Source organism: Phycodurus eques, chromosome 14 (genome assembly GCF_024500275.1).
Source record: "Phycodurus eques isolate BA_2022a chromosome 14, UOR_Pequ_1.1, whole genome shotgun sequence".
Classification (NCBI taxonomy): Eukaryota; Metazoa; Chordata; class Actinopteri; order Syngnathiformes; family Syngnathidae; genus Phycodurus; species Phycodurus eques.
Window position 1 is genome coordinate 3,500,964 of NC_084538.1, and position 22,208 is coordinate 3,523,171.

Consider the following 22,208-nt stretch of genomic DNA (forward strand, 5'->3'; position numbering starts at 1 on the left):
TCCTCAGCAGTAGTGCGCCTCCTTTAAGCGAGCAACCATGCGTGTAGTGCTCTCATCAAGCCTGGTTTCTAGGAATACCATACCACAAGCAACATCATTTTTTGGGGAGTGGGGGGGTTTAAATCATGTGTATGAGTATACATTTGTTTACAATCAAAAATAAAATAAATTTTTGAGGGGGAATGTGAAAATGAATGAAGCAACAAATATTAGCCGACTCTTGATAATGTAAATGCTCGTAATAAAGAACAAGTGTGCCGTAATTCATGATCCTTGGGGATATTTGGACAAAAAGTACGTCACATGCATGATATGAAGACACCTGGGAACTGTTTTAAATTCTGAAAATCAAACATATATAAACCTCCTTTAAAGAAACCAGCCTAGAAGCAAAATTCTGCATCACAGAGTGTGCAATCACCTTCCTATTAAAGTCCTTCTTTTTCAGCGAACCGAGCGCGGCCAAAAGAAACCCGGATCTCTCGCTATTGCCATGCACTTCCTGGAAAGACCCCGCCTCCGTTGCATTCCAGCTCCCTGTCAAAACACGGCGCTCTGACTCCAAACCGGCTGCCGGGAAAAAAAGCCTGTCGGCGGGGGGCTCGTCGGCCAAAGAAGAAGAAGAAGAAGAGGAGGAGGAGGAGGAGGAGGAGGAGGAGGAGAAGGAGGAGGAACAGGCAGCCTCGTTCTCAGGAAGAGACGACGGTTACGTAACGCAAACACTCACACACATGGAAACTGAGTCATTAAGAGCTATTGTCCATAGTCACAAGTACAAAACGAGCACTTTTAAAAGGGCCGAACAACCCCCAAAAAGTCCACCGATACCATAAATCAATGCAATTATTTTCCTGTGGAGCAAGTCGATGTAACGGATCCTGGACAAGATGCCGGAATCTGAAATATTTCCAGCAGAACCTTGAAAAAGTGCCGACGACGACAGCACACGATGCTTATTTAACAGCACGGTTCACGTGGATGTATTAACTATAAAAAATATAGATGTGTTTTTGTCAGTGACACGCAGTGGAACCGTGAACAAAAAAATTAAATAAAATAAAAAAATATTTAAAAAACCCTTCGTGTCTTGTAAGACTGAGTCGTTTTACTGTACAATGAAGCCGCGCATACTCGCGCTTCAGCGTACGTAAATTTGCGGATTATTTTGGGTGGAGCCGAACTTGCGTTATTTGCTGAAACATTCACTTACTTGCGGTTTTGTGCTTATTTGGCAAAAGCATTAACAGTATTGCTTGGGCGCCATCTAGCGGTGCCATCTTAGTGCCGAGGGAAACAATTTGAAGTGAGTTGAGGAGCTTCACTGAGACAAAATGTGTCATTTGCCCCCATCTTGTGGCATTCTACAGGGCTCGTTCCCTTGTGAATAGTATCTTAGTTTTATTTTACGCACTTCTTAACTCTGCATACAGCTATGAAACATGCTAGGCGACTATCGCTTTGCTGCATGTCTTCGAAGCCTGAGCAGTTTAAGCGGAGAGCGCTACCTTGGCTTAAGAGTTTGAGTTATGAAGCCTTTATGAAGCCGTCGCTTGGTTCTGTTTTTTAACTTTGTGTTGCGAGCTCAAATTTGATATATATATATATATATATATTATATATATATATAACATATATATATATATATATTATATATATAATATTATATATATAATATATATTATATAAATATATATAATATATATATATTATATATATAATATTATATATAATATTATATATATATAATATAAATATATATATATAAATATAAATATATATATATATATATATAGGCACGGTGGCCGGCTGGTTAGAGCGTCAGCCTCACAGTTCTGAGGACCCGGGTTCAATCCCCGGTCCCGCCTGTGTGGAGTTTGCATGTTCCACCCGTGCCTGTGTGGGTTTTCTCCGGTTTCCTCCCACATCCCAAAAACATGCATTAATTGGAGACTCTAAATTGCCCGTAGGCATGACTGTGAGTGCGAATGGTTGTCTGTTTGTATGTGCCCTGCGATTGGCTGGCAACCAGTTCAGGGTGTACCCCGCCTCCTGCCCGATGACAGCTGGGATAGGCTCCAGCGCGCCCGCGACCCGAGTGAGGATAAGCGGCTCAGAAAATGGATGGATGGATGGGTGGATGTATATATATATATATATATATATATATATATATATATATATATATATATATATATATATATATATATATATATATATATATATATATATATATATATAGAGAGAGAGAGAGAGAGAGAGAGAGAGAGAGAGCAATTAAAGCACTGTTACGCCCTCGCATGCTGGCCAGGAGAGCTCGTCACTGACGCACTTTTCGCCCTTTGTTGACAAGAACAAACTGTAAACAGCATATAACTATAAAATATGAACACTACCAGGCAGCTGCTGTAGGCCACAGCTCACATGCGGACCGACTCCCGCTCCTGACGTCATTTTCTAAGCCACGCCCTTAAAGGCACACACATCCAACACACCGAATACACAACACCAGTTTATTTCTTAACATTGTGTTGTGTTTTTCTACAATACAAAAAAATATATATATATTTTTTTTTAAATACTGAAAATTCTTCAATAAGCTGGGAAAAACATTGTTCAGGTTAGAAAAGAAAAAAAAATAATTATAAATCAGCGAATAGGTGAACACGAAGGTGCCAAACCGCAAGTATGCGGTGTTCCGCTGTAAACTCTTAAGTCAAGGTACCGCTGTATTTTATTTTTATTTTACGTCACAAACACATCAACCGGCTGGCTGCCAGCGATGTGAGATGTGCAAAACGCCAAAGGGGGAGGAAGGGAAGGTCGGTGGGGGTCATAGGTCGAATGCCTGTGGAGTGAGAAATGCGAGGAATCCTAATTGTGTTATTGCTCCTGCGCAAACATTAGTCCTGCCTGTCGTAGCGCAGACAGCTCCTGCGTCTCTCGATGTGTGTGTGTGTGTGCAAACAATGAAGCGACGCAAACATGTTTTCCACGTCTGCCGTTGCCATCTTGACGATCATCCCCGTGCGCTGGCTTCACTTAATGCCAAAACTCGCTCCAGCGCACATCTGGAGACCTCCCTCTTGCCTCCTCCTGCAGCTGGACAGCTGTTAGCTCTCTGTGTGTGTGTGCGTGTGTGCGTGCGCGCGCGTAGGCAGAAAAAGACACCGCGGAGGCCGTGACAGCTCAAGCGCTTGCCACATACCCACGTAAGCTGCGACGGAGGAGGAGGCCGCTAGAAGAAGGAAGATGCTAAAAACTTGCACAATGGACCATTATGATTGTGATCAAATGGACCAATTAAGTAGAATAACAGAACTTTTACTCCCAAAATATTGAGACCCTCATTTTTTTTTAATAATTTTTTTCTCCCGCCCAGTTGTGATCTTTATTTTATTCAATACGATGTCTTGGCACTAAATCGCTTTTGTAATATACAATAACGCAGTGACAGTTTTATTTCCAAAACAAGAGATTACAAAAAAATAACAAATATCAAGTTTGGGTGATATTTTAAGCGAGTTTGATGTGAGTAAGTGAGCGAAAACATGAAGCTCCAGCGAAACTATAACGAGCTTTCTCGCAGGAGATGTAGCCGAAATCTATTGGACTTACTGCTTTTACTTACGAAATACAATTTTACAGCCTCGACGGCGAAAGCCAGTTGCATAATAAATTTGGGGCTTTATTTTTCTTTATTTGTGAAATTTGTAGCGCCGTCTGTGAGGAACGCGAGAGGGAGAGAGGAGAAGGATGGCGGGGAAGAGAAGAAGCGCAGGGGGGAATGAGAGAAGAAGAAACGGCTTTTAGAGGAGTCGAAGGCTTGCTGGAAAAAAACATTTGGGGGGAAAAAGTTGGAGGAAGCGGAGCAGAGGAGGAAATGTTGAAGAAGAGAAAACAGGCAGAAGGCCGCTCAAGTAGGCGAGAGGGGAAAACGAGGAGGGGTTAGGAGACGTGAAGGCGTGGCGGAGGTAAGAAAAAGAGGAGGAGTTCAAGTGGGGCATGAAGAGAAGAAGAGCGACGACGTCAAGTCGTGGTGAGGAGGAGAAGTAAGGAGCAATGGAGGTCAGCCAGTGGGCGTGGGGGCGTTGGGTGGGGGGGGGGGGGGGGGGGAGTCGAAACGCAAAAAGACAAAGTGACCTAACGACAACATTTCTAATCCGGTTTCCAGCTGTTACATCAGCCAAGACCACCACACACACACAAACACACACACTACTTCCCGTCATCACCACCGCGTCCATATTTGGAAACATCATCACTGTCATGTTGTGCGTCTACCATTATTTGTGTGCGCGACAGGTGTTGTTGTGCAGAGGAAGTGGCGACTCTCCCATAAGCACATGACCATGACTCACTTCTCTTCTAATTCTTCTTCACCGTTTCCAGATTTTCTTCCGCTTTTTTTTTCTTCTCCGTCCCGTTCTCATTCAAATCCAAAGTCTCTCTCTCGCTCCCGTGGCAGGCAATCAGACCGCACAACAGTTCAAATAAATGCCAGGATTAAATAACTCGACGGGACACCGCTAAGAGTCGCGCCGACAAGGCCGAAAGAAGCATTTGCGTGTCGGTCGAATGGCTACTTCCTGGTTCGTGGAGGACGAGCAGAAGCTGTTCTAAATGAAACATTCTCGCTTGAATGGCGGCGAAGATGAAAATAAAAAAGGTAGCAACGCTCAGTTTTGAGTTCTCACAGCCTGGCACGGGCATTCCGGCGAAGAAATTTCGATTACGTCAAGGTCGGGGTATAAAATGACAACAGCAATAATAGCTTTCAACGGCAAGGCAGGAGAAGGAGAAGCAGGTGTGAAACTTTACATCCGTGCCCGTGTTTCGTCTCGTTTTCAATCATCACAGGGTGAGAACGGGACTTTAGGCGCACGATAGCGTGTCAAATACTTGTTGAACGGCGACATTTGCTCAAGACAATAAGGCGGGAGAAGCAAATGCCAGGCATTCAAATGTTACATCCCTGTATTCTTACAGCGCAGGCGTCGTCGGCCCGCCAAACGCGACTGAAGTGGACAATCGGGAAAACAATTTACAGTTGGCGACCGCTCGCTGCACACCAAGCGAGTGACCTCTACAGAGGTGCCGCAACGGAAAAATTGCGACCATGTATCGTGTATATATATATATTTCTATTTTGAGGCTCCACATATAATTATTCTTTTCATTGAACCACAAAAACATGGCAGGATTGTCGGGGAAGAAGCGGAATCAGCGGATTCGGCTGATTCAGTCGGGGTCGGCCGCGTCGCTCGGTGGACCTTAACCCCCGAATGTAGAAAATTCCCAACTTTATAAGCCCGTGTGAAAGGGGCATTAGATCAATGACAATGTAAAAAAAATACTTGTACAACAGAAACATTTGCTTTGTACACTACAGGCCGGGAGTGGCGTCTTTTTCACAATTTTCGTATTGGATCTCCTCCGATGGCGGAGGCGGAGCTAATAATATTGGCACCGATGAGTGTATACATTGCAGCGGTACCTTGAATTATGGTTTTAATTCGTTCCAAGATCATGTTCCCAAACCAAAATCAAATCAATTTTCCTCATTGAAATGAATTGAATTGCCATGAATCCACTCATTTGTTGTTGTTGTTTTTAAATGAAGAAACATAGCACTGTAGTGTATAAAAAAATAATCAATCAAGCATAAGAAGGGAAAGAAATAAACTGCTTTTAAAATTACGGTGGGATGAAGTTGGGTTGCCTCGCGAAGAATAAATAAATAAATTGTACCATTTTATTATGATTAGCCGAGTTGGTGGCTTGCTTTTTGGGTCAAAAGCCGCCCGGCCCCCCCGCTCCCATACCCGATTTACAGCCTTAACTGGTCCTGTCACGGAACCAGTCCTTTCTGCACCAAAAGACCCATTCAGGAGGTTTTGGCGAGGGGGAGGGGGCGGCCGTACCGCCTTGAGTGTGGGTGGGGGTGGCCTGGTTTAAAAAAAAATAAAAAATAAAAAATAAAAATAAAAAGTGGCTTTGGCGAGTTCTCATTCCCGCTAAATTGTCCGAGTTTAAACAAACACAAGTCACTTCCTCCTCAACACACACACACACACAGTATATGAAGCAGTCATAAAGCCATGTGTTGGCTCCAACACACAACCACACATACAGTATATAAATACAAACACACAATGGAGTGTGTGTGTGTGTGCTGGCAGACAGTGAGCAATCCTCCTCCCAGCTGAGCGCTTGAGCACCAGAAGCGCACACTCAGCATATTTGCAACATATGACTTGGATACGCTGTTGCGCTTTAACAATAAAGCTCACAGCTGAGCCGGCCCCCGCGCCACCACAAAACCACAAAGCCACGCAACGCGCCACAAATGGCAGACCGCGAGACGTAACACATTATTATTATTATTATTATTATTATGCACGATTCTTAGTCGTCACGCCTGAAGTCAAACGCCGTCCAATGAGAGAGCTGTGGACGGTGAGCAATGAGAAATACAGAAATAAAATCGGGACAGACTAAACGCAGTATGATATGTCATTAAAAAAAAAAAAATGCAAAAAAAGAATTTTGATAAATATTTTTAAAAAGTATGATAAATGAAATTTGAAAACAAAAGTGTGTAGGGAGAATAATAAATACAAAAATAGAATCCATATCAGTATAATAAAATGAGCGGAGCATAGACACACATACATGAGAGCAACTGAAAGAGTGAGACTTAAAAATTACATTTGTAAAATAAAACTATGTAAAGTAATTGGTCGTTTAAAAAGTCAATGCTATGATAAATTAATAAAACAATCGGTAAAATTTGAATTGAAATAAGGTGAATAAAACAATTTTAAAAATTAAGAATGAAAAATGACGGAAAAAAATCATTTGAATCGATATACCCATGTTAATAAATGGTTTAACAATAGTAAAATAAATTATTCAAATACTACAAGAAATTACAAAATTAAAAACTAAATTTAATATGCAAAAGACCACATTTTATGACCAATTTATGCAGAAATGTAAGAAATTACAAAGGGTTCACTTCCCAATAAAAGAGGACTCTGATTCAGGTTCTTTTTCCTCCCACTGAGCACTTTAACCTCAGGAGGTCAGGACACAAAACGGTGGCCTCGATCGGTCCGGCCTGATTGGCCGCCTCTTGTGTCGCTCAAAACTAGCGCCGTGGTTCTGTGCGCCTTTCAGCGAAAACGCTGACGCTCGGCTGGAGAGAGGACTCGTAACCTACAGACAGACACGACGCTTGGACTTTTCCGTGCCGTTTATTTAGAGCGGCAAAGCGGAAACGGCGGTGGCTAATGATTTCGTCGCGCCACAGCTCTTAATTAAGATGCCAAGTTGACACACAAACACACACACTAAGTTTTATGGGCCATGAAAAACCTTGCTCAAGTTTGTGTGTGCGCGGGCTTTTGCCTTTCCATGCAAGTGTGGCACCATCCTTGACATTCCACTTTTTTTCACATTTTTCCTTTGTTAGTAACACTTTGGTTGCTATATGCAAGACAAATGCTCGTGTACATGTTCTTGTCTTTCTCTGCCGGTGTGGCCTTTCACGCAACGCATTGTGTGTACTTGTATTCTTGTCTTTCTGAACTAGTGTGGCACCACGAGTTATTTCCCACATTAATTGGATGGACATTTTGACACACAAGAAAAAAATGCTAGCGTCCGTGCACGTGTGTGTGTTGAAAAAGACTAGTCACGGTTACTTGAGGAACACAACACAGTCTAATATCCTACCAGTTTCTTCCCATAAAGGTGTGAAATTTAAGGGCGGTGCCACAGAAAGATAAGAAGGCACGCACGTGTAAACACAATCCTTTTTCCTTACTGGACCAGCAGAAAGAAAAATGTCCCCCCGGTTAAGGCAGGATGTCAAGGGTGGTGCCGCACAACCATAGAAAGACGAGAACATACAACAACAAATCAGGTGATCGCACCTCACCCAAGCTTCTTTTTTGTGTGCGTGTGCTCCAGCGAAAACATCCCCACAAAGAAAAATGTCTTCCAAAAAAAGAAATAAATAAACAAAAAATAAGGCGGTGCCACACTGATACGGAAAGACAAGAACTCACATGTCTGCACACACGCATGCTTTTAAACAGCACAAGCAATTCATGAATGGTCCTTTAAAGGCCTCAGTCTATGACTAACTCCTCCTACTGATGCTTGTGTTTATGAATGAGTGTTTTCTTGTGTGTGTGTGCGTGAATTTATGGAAACCGGTGTTAAATCCACACAGTTGGGTTGTATTAGCAGAACGTTTTAGTGAAAATTGATGCAGTGCTGTTGTTGAAAATACTTGTGTGTGTGTGTGTGTGTGTGTGTGTGTGCGCGGGTGTGGGTGTACATGATCCGGACACACACATCTAGTGTCCGCCCCACACACACACAAACGCACACACTTTTCTTCTCCTCCCCACTGCCTGGGGGTCACAAGGTTGCATTCCTCCTCCTCAATCAGCCTCAGGATTTCACACACTCATTCAGGGATGTGGGTGTGTATTTCCGCCAGCCCGCCTGCGTGTGCGTGTGTGTGAATTGTGGGGGTGGTCCTGCTGCAGGGTGAGGACGGGAGACAGGCATCAGTCTCTCAATTTTACTCCGTCGTCACGCTTCTGATTGGACATTCCCGGAACTAAATGCAAGCGTTTGTATAAAAGAGATTTATTTTATTGATTTTTTTAAATGGAAATAATATTTGATTGACAGCTGTCACTCTTGCGAGGTTTAAAAAGAGCAAACGGCTGAGCGCGCGACAAGTTGCTAGTGCAGAGGTGTGGGAAACCTACTGCAACCTACTAAAATAATCGCCCAAAAATATGATTCAATACAGTAAACTATATGCAACTGTATCGCAGTTGACGCTTCGCGGTCCGACTTTTATGCAATATTTTTGTGTTATCCGTCGCTCTTGTTCTCTCTCAATTCACACACTTCCATTTGTGTTTTCTCATTTTAAAAAAAATGTAATTTTACTAGAATAAAGTCGTAATTTTGACGAGGTCGTCAAGGTAATTACATTGGTCATCGTCAGGCAATGTAAGAAAAGTGGAACTCGAGGACGACCTTTCGAAGGCCAAAAGAGGCTCGAGGAGGAGATTTTTTTTAAAAATGACAGGTATGTGGGGACGGGAGGGGTGGGGGTGAAAAGGGATTGGCGGGTGGGATGGGGGCGGGGGGGTCTCTCCAGTATGCACGCCTTAAGAGGAGGATGATGGGGGATGGGTGCTGTAACAAGGGAAAGCAATAAAACGCGTGGCTTTGCATTCAGTAACACCAACTTCCTCCACACGCACACGTTGCATAAACACTTTTCTCCGCAGTGGAATCAGGAAAAATAAGAGCTTGGAGAGGAGAGGAAGATGGCGGACGCACAGATGCACTTTCCAAAATAAAATTAAAACAACATTTCAAAAAGCGCCATCATCGTCTGGAGGAACTTTCCAGGTCAACTCTGGCCGCCGTCAGGCTAACGCAGGCTTATAAACTCTTGTGTGCGCATTTATTATGTAGTTATTTAATTTTCCATTCAGGGATCATAATGATTAAATATTAAAAAAATAAAATAAAAAATTAAATAGTCATTTATGAAAAATATGTTTAATTTGTTTATATACAGTGGAAAATATTATTGTACTTTTGTGATTATTATATGGTTTATACATGTATAGAATTTCCCTTCATGGTTCCAAAAAACAATACATTAAAAATAAAACATTTTTGCTAAATGTTTTACACATTATAATTGTACTTATATGTATGTACTTATTTGTTTTACGATTTGACTTTCCATTCAGTTATTATTGCGAACACAACACAGTATTTCGTTCTCCCGACAGTGCGATTTCGTGTCTGTGAGATTACTAACTTTATCTCGTAATATTACAGTTTAAATGTTCATTGCAATTTTATTTTGAAAAAACTTTTAGGACTACAATAGCTTGGTTAGCTTTACTTTCCCTCTCAAAAATGTTAAGCTCCCCCCAACCCCCCAATTGAATTGTAAAGGTTAAGGGTCACAATGGTGGGAAAGGTTTTTCAATGATTTGTCCAATTTTTTTTTTTGGTCTCAAAAACCGAGCACTGAGCACGTGTAGACTTTTTATATCTACCGTTCGACTGCGGGAGGGGAAAACATGACATTTTATTTTGTATGGTGCATTTTTCACATTCTTTGAGTCATCTGGTAACAATAATGACTTTACCCCCCCCCCCCTCTCCTCTCCACCATTTTATTTAATTCATAAAATGATTTTAGGGAGCTTTTATCATCCACTCTCAGTCGTCAAGTGCAAATAAGGTCGTTCCGAAGTGCTTTCGTGTTCAAATACGGCGAAGGAGGAAGTTGAAAGACTTCTTTTTTTTTTCTCCTCCCGAACCGGTGGTCAACAATGCAGGAAATTATCGAAGGGCGGGAGACCGCGGGGAATGCGAGGGGAGGGGTGGCTGCGAGGGAAAGGAGGGGCGCTGCTATGGAGGCCCAAAGAAAAAGAAAGAAAGAAAGAAGGGAGGAGAAGGAGGAGGGCAAACATTGCAGCTCGGTGCCAAGCAAACGAGATGCTGGGATACTTCAACACAGCACAAGAGGATGCTGGGTAATGGAAAGTTAAGACAGACACACACTCGCACACAAACATACACGCACGCTACACACTCCTTGGTTTGTTCTCGCACAGCCGGTTTGCGACGACGTTACCTGAAAGTTCGGAATACTTTTTCAAGAGGATGCGAGGATTGTAAGAAAAAAACAAAAAGTGTGTTCCGTTCCACGAGTTGACAAAGTTGTACTTTTTGGATTTAAAAAAAAATGGTATTCTCCTGAAAATTTATATCGTAGTATTGCGAGACAAAGTCGTAATCTCATGGACGTAAAATCACACTGTTACGAGAATAAAATTGTAGTGTTAGGATAACAAAGTCAGGGGGATATATAAAATATTGCAGTTTTAAGAGTCAAATTGAACTGTTAAGGGAACAAAATTGAATTTTTTTTTTTTATTTTTTTTTTTTAGATAAGAAATTGTAATCTCACAAGAATTTAAATCCTAGTATTATGAGACATTGTCGCAATCTACCCCAATTTTTGTATCTCTTTTTTTTGGGGGGGCTTCCGTAGTTTAAAGTATGTCCCTGGCTACTGACATGCACTGCTTACACTAACAACAGAACTGCCAGCAAAGAGGATCTCGTTTCCAAAAGCAGTCCGCGCTGCCAAATGTAGTGATTCTATTTAGCTTCATTTCCACTTCTCCGGTGACTATTTTCCTAATAGGCGAGTTTAATTTGCACTAAGAAACAGGCAACATGAGTGGAAACATTTTCGCATTGTGTTGCGTAAGAGACGAAAGGAGGCTGCTGGAAGGCAACCAGACCGTCAATGGCACTGAACATTGCCAAAGACGTGGCGTCCATTTAGACATCGTAAATGCGCTGATTGATCTACGCTGGAAACCTTTGACCCGAGGCATGTGCTTCCAAGCCGCGAATATTTTCCAGAGGTTGCCTTACCACACCTGTGCAAATCTACATGAGGAGCGAGCGTGAGAGCTGGCGACAGACCGGTTGACAGTTTAATTGATGTAAATTTGTTGAACATTTATTAAGGATTGTGTTAACATGTTTTGATTTTTTTTTCCCCTCGCAAAAATGAAGCTATTTTTTTGTAATCTGCAAAGAAATAGATATAAATTTTAGGGGTGGGGGGGAAAAAAAATAATTAAAATTTAATAACTCTGCTAAGTCGCCTTCAAAAATAGGTCAACGGAGCATTTTTTTTTTTATTTTTAAATTGAAAATCATAATTACTCGTGCACTAATGCTAATCACAAAAGCTAACAGTTTAGCAAAGGCGGATTGTCTCAAATTCTGTCCAGTCTATACCATACAATCAGTACCAACATATATATCATAAATTGGAATAAAATGCATGTTAGTAGTAAAAATACATAATTATTATTTTTTTTTTTTTTATAGGGGGGCGATGACTCGAGTACTTGACGAAATATTTAGAAGATAATTGATTTGAAAAAGACTCGATCGTGGCAGCCCTAATCTATTTTTATTATTTCTCTGGAAGTCGATGCAAACTTCTGGAAGGAAAAAAAAAAAAAAAAAAAAAAAAGGTTTGAAAGCTTCTTTGCTATCAGGAGAAATAAAGCAAATCCCAGCAGGGGAAAAACATGTTCTGAATGTTGCAATTGTCATTTTCTTTTTCCAGTAGTGAACGGGGATAGTAATCAATTAAAACCACAAATGGGCTATTTGAGGAAAAAAAATCTGATATTTGATTTTAAGGCCATATCGTCCAGCCCCTTGTTACTACGTATGATTAAAAGGTCAATCGCAAATAGTTGCGTGAGACATGATGGCGGCTAATGACGCTGGCGGGTAAAAAAAAAAAAAAAAAAAAAAAAAAAGCAGCCGAAAGGAAGCGTCGAAGCGGTCCTCTTTCTTGTTGCTTTCGCACTAGCGCATACACGAGGACACACACGATGCAGAGTTGGCATTGTGTTGTCCGTGTAACCCGAGCGCTGCTGCTATATCTTCCTTTCCTGACAACACACAGGCGACTCACACAAAGCGCCGGTTGGCTATGGATAACATGTTCGAGGTTACCGGCGTCACCAAAATTACTCTGGTTTCCCAACACAAGTTGTTGAAAAATTACTACTTTATTCTTGTTACATTAGGAGAACATGTTTCACAAGTTTAAAAAAAAAAGTTTCAAAAAGCTTATGAGCTTCGTAGTTTCATAAGCTTTTTGAAACTTTTTGAAGGAATGAAGGAACATGGTGAAAATTCAAAATATGTATCTCGGGGATACCAAAATGTTTCTCGCGCGCACGAGAAGATTTTCTTGGGAGCAAGAGAAAGTTTCGCGAGCGCGCCAGACATTTTCTTTTTCACCATGTTCCTTTATATGTCCACACAAAGTCTTACATCTTTGAATTCAGTTCATGTGAAATGGGAGCAAACACATAAGTGTTGCCTTTTTGTTTAGTATAATATGGACGTTTACGCTAGTGAAGGCTCGGGGAAAAAAAAAACTCGCTGGGAAAAAAAGTTTCAAAGCTTGTTTGGTATCAGGAGAAATAACGCAAATCCCAGAAGGAAAAAAACGACCCTTGCTTTGAATGATGTCATTTCCATTTGCCTTTTTAAGAACAAAGGAAGAAAAAAATATGGAAATCCGATTTTTTTTTTATGGGAAAAAAAAAAACAATGATTTAATTTTATGGTCATATCGTCGAGTCCTACAAGACGCCAATAAGTTGCCATTGACCGCTCTACCTCAAAAGCAATTTCCCTAATCGTGGACACGTGGAATGTGACGTTTCTCTTTCCACGCTCTCAAGCACAAGTGTGAGGCGTCGTTGATTCGACAGGACACCTAACGCGATGCGTGGCGAAAGGTTTCCTGAGGGCGCCGCAACCCTGGCGTCTTCTATCAGCCCCGATGTTGTGTTTCTATTAGGAATCAAGGTTGGCATTCATGTGCGGCTCAATAGACGCCAGTTAGCAGCCGCTAGCAGCCACGCGCTTAAACAAACACGCCGCGCAGACTTTTCCAGACCTCCCCACGAGAGGCACATAACATATACGTTGTGCGTGCGTGCGTGCAGCACAGTCAAGTTACGTTATAGAGCGCGTTTGTGTAGAGTTCTCTGTGGGGGGGGGGGGGGGGGGGGTGAACACAAGATCAATGTTTCATTGTGCAAAATAAGAGGGTTAGGGTTAGGTGTTGTTTTTCCAGATAAAAAGTAGAAACTCACAAATCTTTGACAGATGACAAATTATATCGTTAGCTTAGCCTTAGAAAAGCATGATGGTGCACAGCCACCAGGGTGAATTTGCTTCCATCCATCCATCTTCTATACGACCTATCCTCACTAAGGTCGCGGGGGAGCTGGGGCCTATCCCAACTGACTTTGGGCGAAAGGTCGGGTACACCGGTCGCCAGCCAATCGCAGCGCACATATAGACAAACAACCAATCACACTAAAATTCAAAACTGGACAATTTAGTTGTCTACGTTAACTTGCTGAACTATGAAAATGGTCCGTAAAAATAAAATTTAAAAAAAATAAAATAAAAAAACTTGGTTGTTACCTGAGAGACAACGCTGCAATGGTTACAGAACTCAGGTCATCGGCTTACATAAAGCGTTATTCAACCTGCTGACCTATACACAGGGAAGAAAAAAGCCAAGGAAATTTGATTCCATAGTGAACACCAGCTTCTGTGCTCATACCAGAACAAAAAAAAAAAAAACAGGAGGTTATTATTATTGAAATGCTGCACATATATCCCACAGCTGTACGCATTCCCAGCTTCGCCGCAAGCCAGACCACGGCGGAGAGAGGATGGTGGGGGGGGGCAGCTGAAGAGCCAAGCATTCCTGCTCTGGCATCCGCTGGACGGTTCGGGACGCTTTGTTTACATTCTGATCGCACAAAAACGCAGAAGCCGCGGAGGCTTAAAGTCAAGAGAATGCATTTAACTGTTCATTTACAGCATAGTAACGGCGGCGTGAAGGCAGGCAGGAAGTCAAATGTAATAACCCGAGGCTCCTGAACGCCTCAGTCAGCCGGGGCCAGGTTTAGTGCGGTGACATTAATTACACTTAAGCGGCCCACAACAGCGAATAGGCCTCCACGTGCGCCATAAGCGAGAGACTTGCTGCATCACAGCTGTTCCTAATATTTTGTCCAAATACGTCAGTGGGTTTCAACCTTTGTAAATCAAGTACTACCTAAAAAAGAAAAAAAAAAGAAAAATCAATAAAATACTTTTTAAAAACAGGTTTTCCAAAATAAAAAAAAATTGATAAATAAATCATTCAATATTAGTGTTAGCAACACACAGCATTTCATTGTTCTGCCTGTCACTAGCATGGATAGATGAACAAAAGATATTTAGTTACAACAAATTGTATAAAATAAATGAAATTTGCAATGAAACAACATCAAATTAAGATTGTACAAATAAAGTTTGTACAAATAAATGAAATTGGAATAATTTTTCTGACGATCGCTCACGGCACACCAATATGTAATATGACTGTATTATGTACAATAGTTATACTCAAGCCACAATAATAACCAACTTGTTTACCGAGGAAAGGTATGACGGTAGACAACTCGAATGTATCCTGCCGAGCATATTACGGTATAAGAATACAATATGTCGTCATTGGCCAACAAAAAGCACGCAACTGCCACATTTTTTTAAATTGCAAAAAAGTGTCAACAACATTTTCCGCATGAACTGAAGGTTACCGAAATTCTGCTCACACATGCAGTCGCTCAGTTAAAACGTTGGAAGCTGAAAATGCCGCATCTAAAATGTAAAGAAAGAAGCAAGTATCCTACAAATTTATATACTGGAGAAGCAGCTTGGAGCTAAGATCGTGGACATAAAATTGCTAATGTCACTAATGACGGAACTGAACGATGGGTCAAAGCGATCAAAAACTGCATGGTAGGAACAAGAGAAACAATCAAACTAAAGGCCCAGTACACACAAAGATAACCGGGCTGTTTTTGACCCAATTTTGCCCCTTCCCGACCAAGGGCGACAAACGCCAGATTATTCTATGTTTTAGAAGATTATCCTGCAGTCTGAGATGTGGTAGTAGTGAATTTGTCCCGATAACAAGGGCTCGAAATGAGCCGGGGCCGACAATTGTAAATCTTAAATGTGTTCAATATTTGCGACCAAAGCGACTCCCGAGTCATGACTCCGTGAAATCTGACGTGGAACGGAACGTAGCCAATCAAGAAGCGGCTTTAAATAAAAGTCCTACTTGAATCACATCGGAAAATAACACTATCCATTAGCTCAATTTGAAAACTCACCTCGAACTCGTTCAATAGGTTCTAAAGTCTGCTTTCTCAGGGATTTATTTCCCCCACTCTTTTTTGGGGGGGGAGTTTGGCATTTTTCCATAGAAAATAGTCCCAAAACCACCAAGTCCTCCAAGTTGCGTCATGTGTTTCTCAGTTGTTGCTCTGCTTCTTCTTTGTTTTTTGTTAGCTCACTTTCAATCACGCAAGATTTCTGTCTCGGCAGACTCAATTCTAAAATCGGCGGTGAAACATAAGCTTTATACGTGTGCTGTGCAGCGTTGAGATTATCAGCGAACACCATATACAGTTGGATTAAAACTGTTAAATGCATGATTGCTATAGACAAACAATTTCGAAAGATTTTTTATTTTATTTTAATATAATCCTTGTTTGTACAGGAATGCAGCCCTATGGGGGTCACAAGCCAGTGCAAACCGTAGGCCGGTCCCAAGCCCGGATAAATGCAGAGGGTTGCGTCAGGAAGGGCATCCGGCTTAAAACTTTGCCAAACAAATATGAGCGTTCATCCAAAGAATTACATACCGGATCGGTCTAACAACGTCCGCCACCGGCGCCATCAACCTGCAGGGCGCCGGTGGAAATTCAGCTACTCTGGGTTGAAGAAAAAGAGGAGGTGGAAAGCGGGTTCTTCGGCAGAAAGAGAAGAGAAAAGCATAGAGCCTAGAACTGAATGTGGAGACTTTGAATGTTGGGACTATGACAGGAGTTGGTTGACATGATGATTAGGAGAAAGGTTGATATATTGTGTGTCCAGGAGACCAGGTGGAAAGGCAGTAAGGCTAGACGTTTAGGGGCAGGGTTGAAATTATTTGACCATGGTGTAGATGAGAAGAGAAATGGAGTCGGGGTTGTTTTGAAAGAAGTGTTGGCTAAGAATATCTCGGAGGTAAAAGAGTAGCAGATCGAGCGATGAAGCTGAAACTTGAAATTGAGGGTCTTATGTATAATGTGATTAGTGGCTACGCCCCACAGGTAGGATGTGACCTAGAGGTGAAAGAGAAATTCTGGACTAAGTAGTTCTGAGCATCCCAGACAGAGAGAGAGTCGTGATTGGTGCAGATTGTAATGGACATGTTGGTGAAGGAAACAGGGGTGATGAAGAAGTGATGGGTAAGTACGACATCCAGGAAAGGGACTTGGAGGGACAGGTGGTGGTAGACTTTGCAACAAGGATGCAAATGGATGCAGTGAACACGTTTTTCCAGAAGAGGCAGGAACATAGGGTGACCTACAAGAGCGGAGGTAGAAGCACGTAGGTGGATTACATCTTGTGCAGACGATGTCATCTGAAGGTGCTTACCGACTGTAAGGTAGTGGTAGGGGAGAGTGTGGCTAGACAGCATGGGATGGTGGTGTGTAAGATGACTCTGGTGGTGGGGAGGAAGATTAGGAAGACAAAGGCAGAGCAGAGAACCACGGTGGACGGGAGGAGCTTCCAGAAGACTGGCCGCTGCAGCCAAGGTGATCAGAGAGGTAGGCAGGAGAGTACTTGGTGTATCTTCTGGCAGGAAAGGAGAGGAGACTTGGTGGTGGAACCTCACAGTACAGGAAATCATACAAGGAAAAAGGTTACCTAAGAAGAAGTGGGACACTGAGAGGACCGAGGAGAGGCGAAAGGAATACATTGAGATGCGACATAGGGCAAAGGTAGAGGTGGCAAAGGCCAAACAAGAGGCATATGATGACATGTATGCCAGGTTGGACACTAAAGAAGGAGAAAATGATCCATACAGGTTGGCCAGACAGAGGGATAGAAATGGGAAGGATGTGCAGCAGGTTAGGGTGATTAAGGATAGAGATGGAAATATGTTGACTGGTGCCTGTCGGGTGCTACATAGATGGACAGAATACTTCAAGGAGTTGATGAATGAGGAAAATGAGAGAGAAGGTAGAGTAGAAGAGGCAAGCGTGGTGGACCAGGAAGTGGCAATGATTAGTAAGGGGGAAGTTAGAAAGGCATTAAAGAGGATGAAAAATGGAAAGGCAGTTGGTCCTGATGACAGTCCTGTGGAGGTCGGGAAGCATCTAGGAGAGGTGGCTGTGGAGTTTTTGACCAGCTTGTTCAATAGAATTCTAGCGCGTGAGAAGATGCCTGAGGAATGGAGGAAAAGTGTGCCCATTTTTAAGAACAAGGGTGATGTGCAGAGCTGTGGGAACTATAGAGGAATAAAGTTGATGAGCCACAAAATGTAGTTGTGGGAAAGAGTAGTGGAGGCTAGACTCAGGACAGAAGTGAGTATTTGCGAGCAACAGTATGGTTTCATGCCTAGAAAGAGTACCACAGATTCATTATTTGCCTTGAGGATGTTGATGGAAAAGTACAGAGAAGGTCAGAAGGAGCTACATTGTGTCTTTGTAGATCTAGAGAAAGCCTATGACGGAGTACCCAGGGAGGAACTGCGGTACTGCATGCGGAGGTCTGGAGTGGCAGAGAAGTATGTTAGAATAATACAGGACATGTACGAGGGCAGCAGAACAGCGGTGGTGTGCGCTGTGGGTGTGACAGATGAATTGAAGGTGGAGGTGGGACTGCATCAGGGATCAGCCCTGGGCCCCTTCCTGTTTGCAGTGGTGATGGATAGGCTGACAGATGAGGTTAGACTGGAATTCCCGTGGACCATGATGTTTGCAGATGACATTGTGATCTGCAGTGAACGCAGGGAGCAGGTGGAGGAACCGTTAGAAAGACGGAGGTATGCACTGGAAAGCAGAGGAATGAAGATTAGCCGAAGTGAGACAGAATATAGTGAGTATATTGGTAGAAAGAGGATGAGGATGGAGATGCCAGGCAAGAGAGCGAGAGGAAGACCAAAGAAGAAGGTTGAGGGAAGACATGAGGGCAGCTGGTGTTCCAGAGGAGGATGCAGGAGATAGGCTTACAGGGATAAGGATGACGCGCTGTGGCGACCCCTAAAGGGACGAGCCCGAAGGAAAAGAAGAAGAAGAAGAATCCTTGTGTGTACAGGGTGTACACAGGCCTTGTGTGTGGCCTAAGGGAACAGGAGTCAAGCTGACAAAAAAAGATGGCGACACAAAGGAAGGGTCTCAAACAAGGTACAGATCCATTTGGCATTGAAACATAAAGCAGCGCTTAATCAGAAACTTAAAAGTGGCACTTACGGAAAAACAATTACACATGATAAATGCAGTGCACTTATACGGCGCTTTATCAACACCATCACGGTGGCCAAAGCGATTTCCAAAGTTTCACGCACACACACTCGGGATGCTGCCGCGCGACGCCCAGAAATTTCTTCAGTGTCTTGCGCAAGGACACTTCGACAGCGGACGGTCGGATTCAAACCGCCCACCCCTTCGGTCACAGGACGACCGCCTCTACCGACTGAGCCACAGTCGCCGCATGCGACTTCACCCTCACAAACTACCTGATTCTGATAGGCACAAAAAATATATATATATATATTTTTTTAAATTGGCCAAACAATAGCAAATTCCATCGACAATGATGTGATTAGCAACTGCGCAAGCTAATGTCTCTGGTTGCACCACCCAACACCACCCTTAGCCTCATTCCGAGCTTCACCCCAAAACTTTCACAAAACGACTGTGTGCTTAAAAATCATCTCCTCTCGGATCAAATGCGCCTCCATTCGAACTAAATACAGAAGACCCTCGTTCCTCTTTTGTTAAAACGCCAGCTGAAAAAAAGCTAGCTGTTAGCATAGCCTGTTAGCGCTAGCCGCTTCAAAATTTTCAAAATGCAGTTGTGGAACACCTATTCCCCGCCAAAAACAATCAATCACACCTCGTAACTTTGAACGCCGCATGGTAATACTCTCACATACGCACCGATGAAACATTATTAAATGTTAACACACAACACCAGAGTTGTCTTCTATTGTTTGTTTGTTAGCATCCAGACCAATGCTTTAAATATTCTCGTCCCTGAAAAAGAATCACGCAAGTCATGCCAAATCATCACGCGTATTGTTAGTGGGTTAGCTTCCACTTGGATAAAATGGGTATCTTTTAGAAATAAATACAGGAGACCCACTTGGTCCTCCGCTGTTTGTTAGCGCCCGAAGCGAGGTGTCCGGAACTGTGATTAGCTTAGCTGTATGCCACAGCGTTTTACTCTCCACACACAGGAAGCCCTTAGTCTCCTCCGGGATAAAAAGTTCTCTTTTAGATGTAAATACAGGAGGACCCTTGCTCCTTTCTAATTTACGTGTCGTGGACGTCGGCACTTTTAAAGTGTCCGGCTAGTGACGTTAGCCATTTTTCTTCCTGTAAGCCATTGCAGAATGTCGCGTTGTGTTACATTTCATGTGTTCTGAATCTTGGAAGCGACGCATGTGCTATTTGACCTGAATGAATGATGTTACCTTCATCTGATGGTCGTGTTTCAGCTTTATGAGCCGTGATCATTTGGTCTACTAAACATAAAACAAACAAAAACACAAATTCACGACATTGGGCGCTTTTTCAGAGGCCTTTAACGTCAAACGTTCCGAACAGTTAGCATCCAAAGCCAAGCGCCCCGAACTATGATTAGCAAAGCCTGTTAGCGCTGTATGCCGCCACAGGGTTTTAGTGTCCTCACACGGCAGCCCTTAGTCTCCTTTCGGATACAACACATCTCCTTCAGAACGAAATACGAGAGACCGTCGCTTTCCTCCGTTGTTGAATGTTGTTTGCGTCCGGAGTGATGCTTTCCGTCCGATACTATGATATTTTCGGGGGGGGAGAAGACAAAAAACAGCTGCGGGACAACTATTCTCCATCCGAAAACAATCACACAAGGAGAAAAAAAAAACGATCACCTTGTTACATCATCACTCCCACCAACTACTTCCCCGTTTCCCATTTTACTCCTTAGCAGCAAAAAGGGCAAAAAAAAGAAGAAAAAGGAAAAAAGACAGCCACCTCAGCCTTGCACCAAAGGAATGTCATCTGACGTCATGTATTTGGGATCAGATTTCTCCTTCTCTTCTTCTTCTTCTTCTTCTCTTTCTGCACTGACAAAATTGTGCGTGTGATTTCTTTTCTCCAACGTGCCCCCTGGATCCTGAGTCCACACTTTAGCAAGAGGAGGCGAGGGGAAAGGTGGTGGTGGTGGTGGGGGTGGTGGGGGTAGTGGGGGGGGGGGGTACTACATCGATAAAGATAAGACAAATCCGCCACTTTTTGGGGACACAATCACATCACATATACATGCAGATGTTTGCATGATTCTCCACCTTTTGGGAGGGTTCTTCTGCATTAAATAAGGAGGAAGAAAAAAACTAATCAGCAAGAGGTGGATCGATAGATTGATAGATGTGTGTGTTGGTGCACAAACAGACACGTAGTCGTTTCTGAGAGGTGGAGGCAAAAAAGAGAAAAAAAAAAGAGAGAGAGAGAGAGAGGGAGGCTGGCTGGAAGGAATGCTAGGATCTGCTGGAGTGGAGACTTTTTTTTTTCTTTTCTTTTTCCTCCCCTAAACGCTTCATTGTGCAGGGGAGGAAAAAGCACCCCAAAAATAATGTTTTAAAAGCAACAAAGAATCGCCATCATGTCAGTAGAAAGGGTAAAAGGTAAAGTAATAGGGACGGCGTTACTGATCGGTGATCGATCCAGTTTAAGTAAAGTTTTAAGGGGGGGGGGAGAAAAAAAAAAGAAAAAGAGCCACTTTGCAACAACAAGCAGCTGGTTCGCCTCGTCAGCATCTTGGACTTTTTAAAGCAAAGCAATATTCGGGAATTTGACGCACCGGCGTTGGGGGGGGGGGGGGGTTTGATGCTCACGCTCCATCAACCCCCCCCCCCCCCCCCCCCCAAAAAAAGAAAAAGAAAAAAAATGACCAGAAAAACTATTTTACTCGGTGAAAAACTTGCAAAACTCCACTTTCAAGCACTTTAAAACGGAGCGTGAACGCACCCAAAAGTTATTTTATATTTCGGCCCCCATTTTTTTTTTTTTTTTTTTTTTTTTTTTTTTTTTTTGGGGACGCTGCTGACCAAGTGGCTCAGACCGCCGGCGTCAGCGCTAGCAACACTCACACACTTTCTCAAAAAGTTTCCCTCTCCAACATGGCCTCCTTTTGTTTCGAAAGAGTTCCAACTCACCTCGCTGCGAATGAAACAACGTGAAGACCGGAGCGCGACGTCGGCAGCCTGTTTTTTTGTTTCGTTTCGTTGTGCTGCTGCTGCTGCTGGTGTTGTTTTTCTTTTTTTTTCTTTTGCGGTGGTGTGTGTGTGTTTTTAATTCCCAGGCTCCGGAGCTCGCCTGCCTGCTCGCCTGTTTGCTGGCGCGGCGCGACGCGAACTAGTGCGAGCGAGGCTCCGCCATGTCAATCAAACGCGCCGTCCACGCACATGGAAGGCAACTGCCCGCCCC

The 22,208-nt window shown here is 43.0% G+C and overlaps 1 protein-coding gene across 2 annotated transcripts in view; it reads right to left on the reverse strand.

The window, feature by feature from the left end:
- fndc3ba (fibronectin type III domain containing 3Ba) overlaps positions 1-22,146 on the reverse strand; it is an 82,266-nt gene extending 60,120 nt beyond the window's left edge. For both annotated transcript variants that reach the window (XM_061696688.1, XM_061696687.1), the window contains exon 1: positions 21,938-22,146. The gene's annotated coding sequence lies outside the window, so the exon portion shown is untranslated. The remainder of the gene's footprint in view (positions 1-21,937) is intronic.
- Between the last annotated feature and the right edge of the window lie 62 nt (positions 22,147-22,208).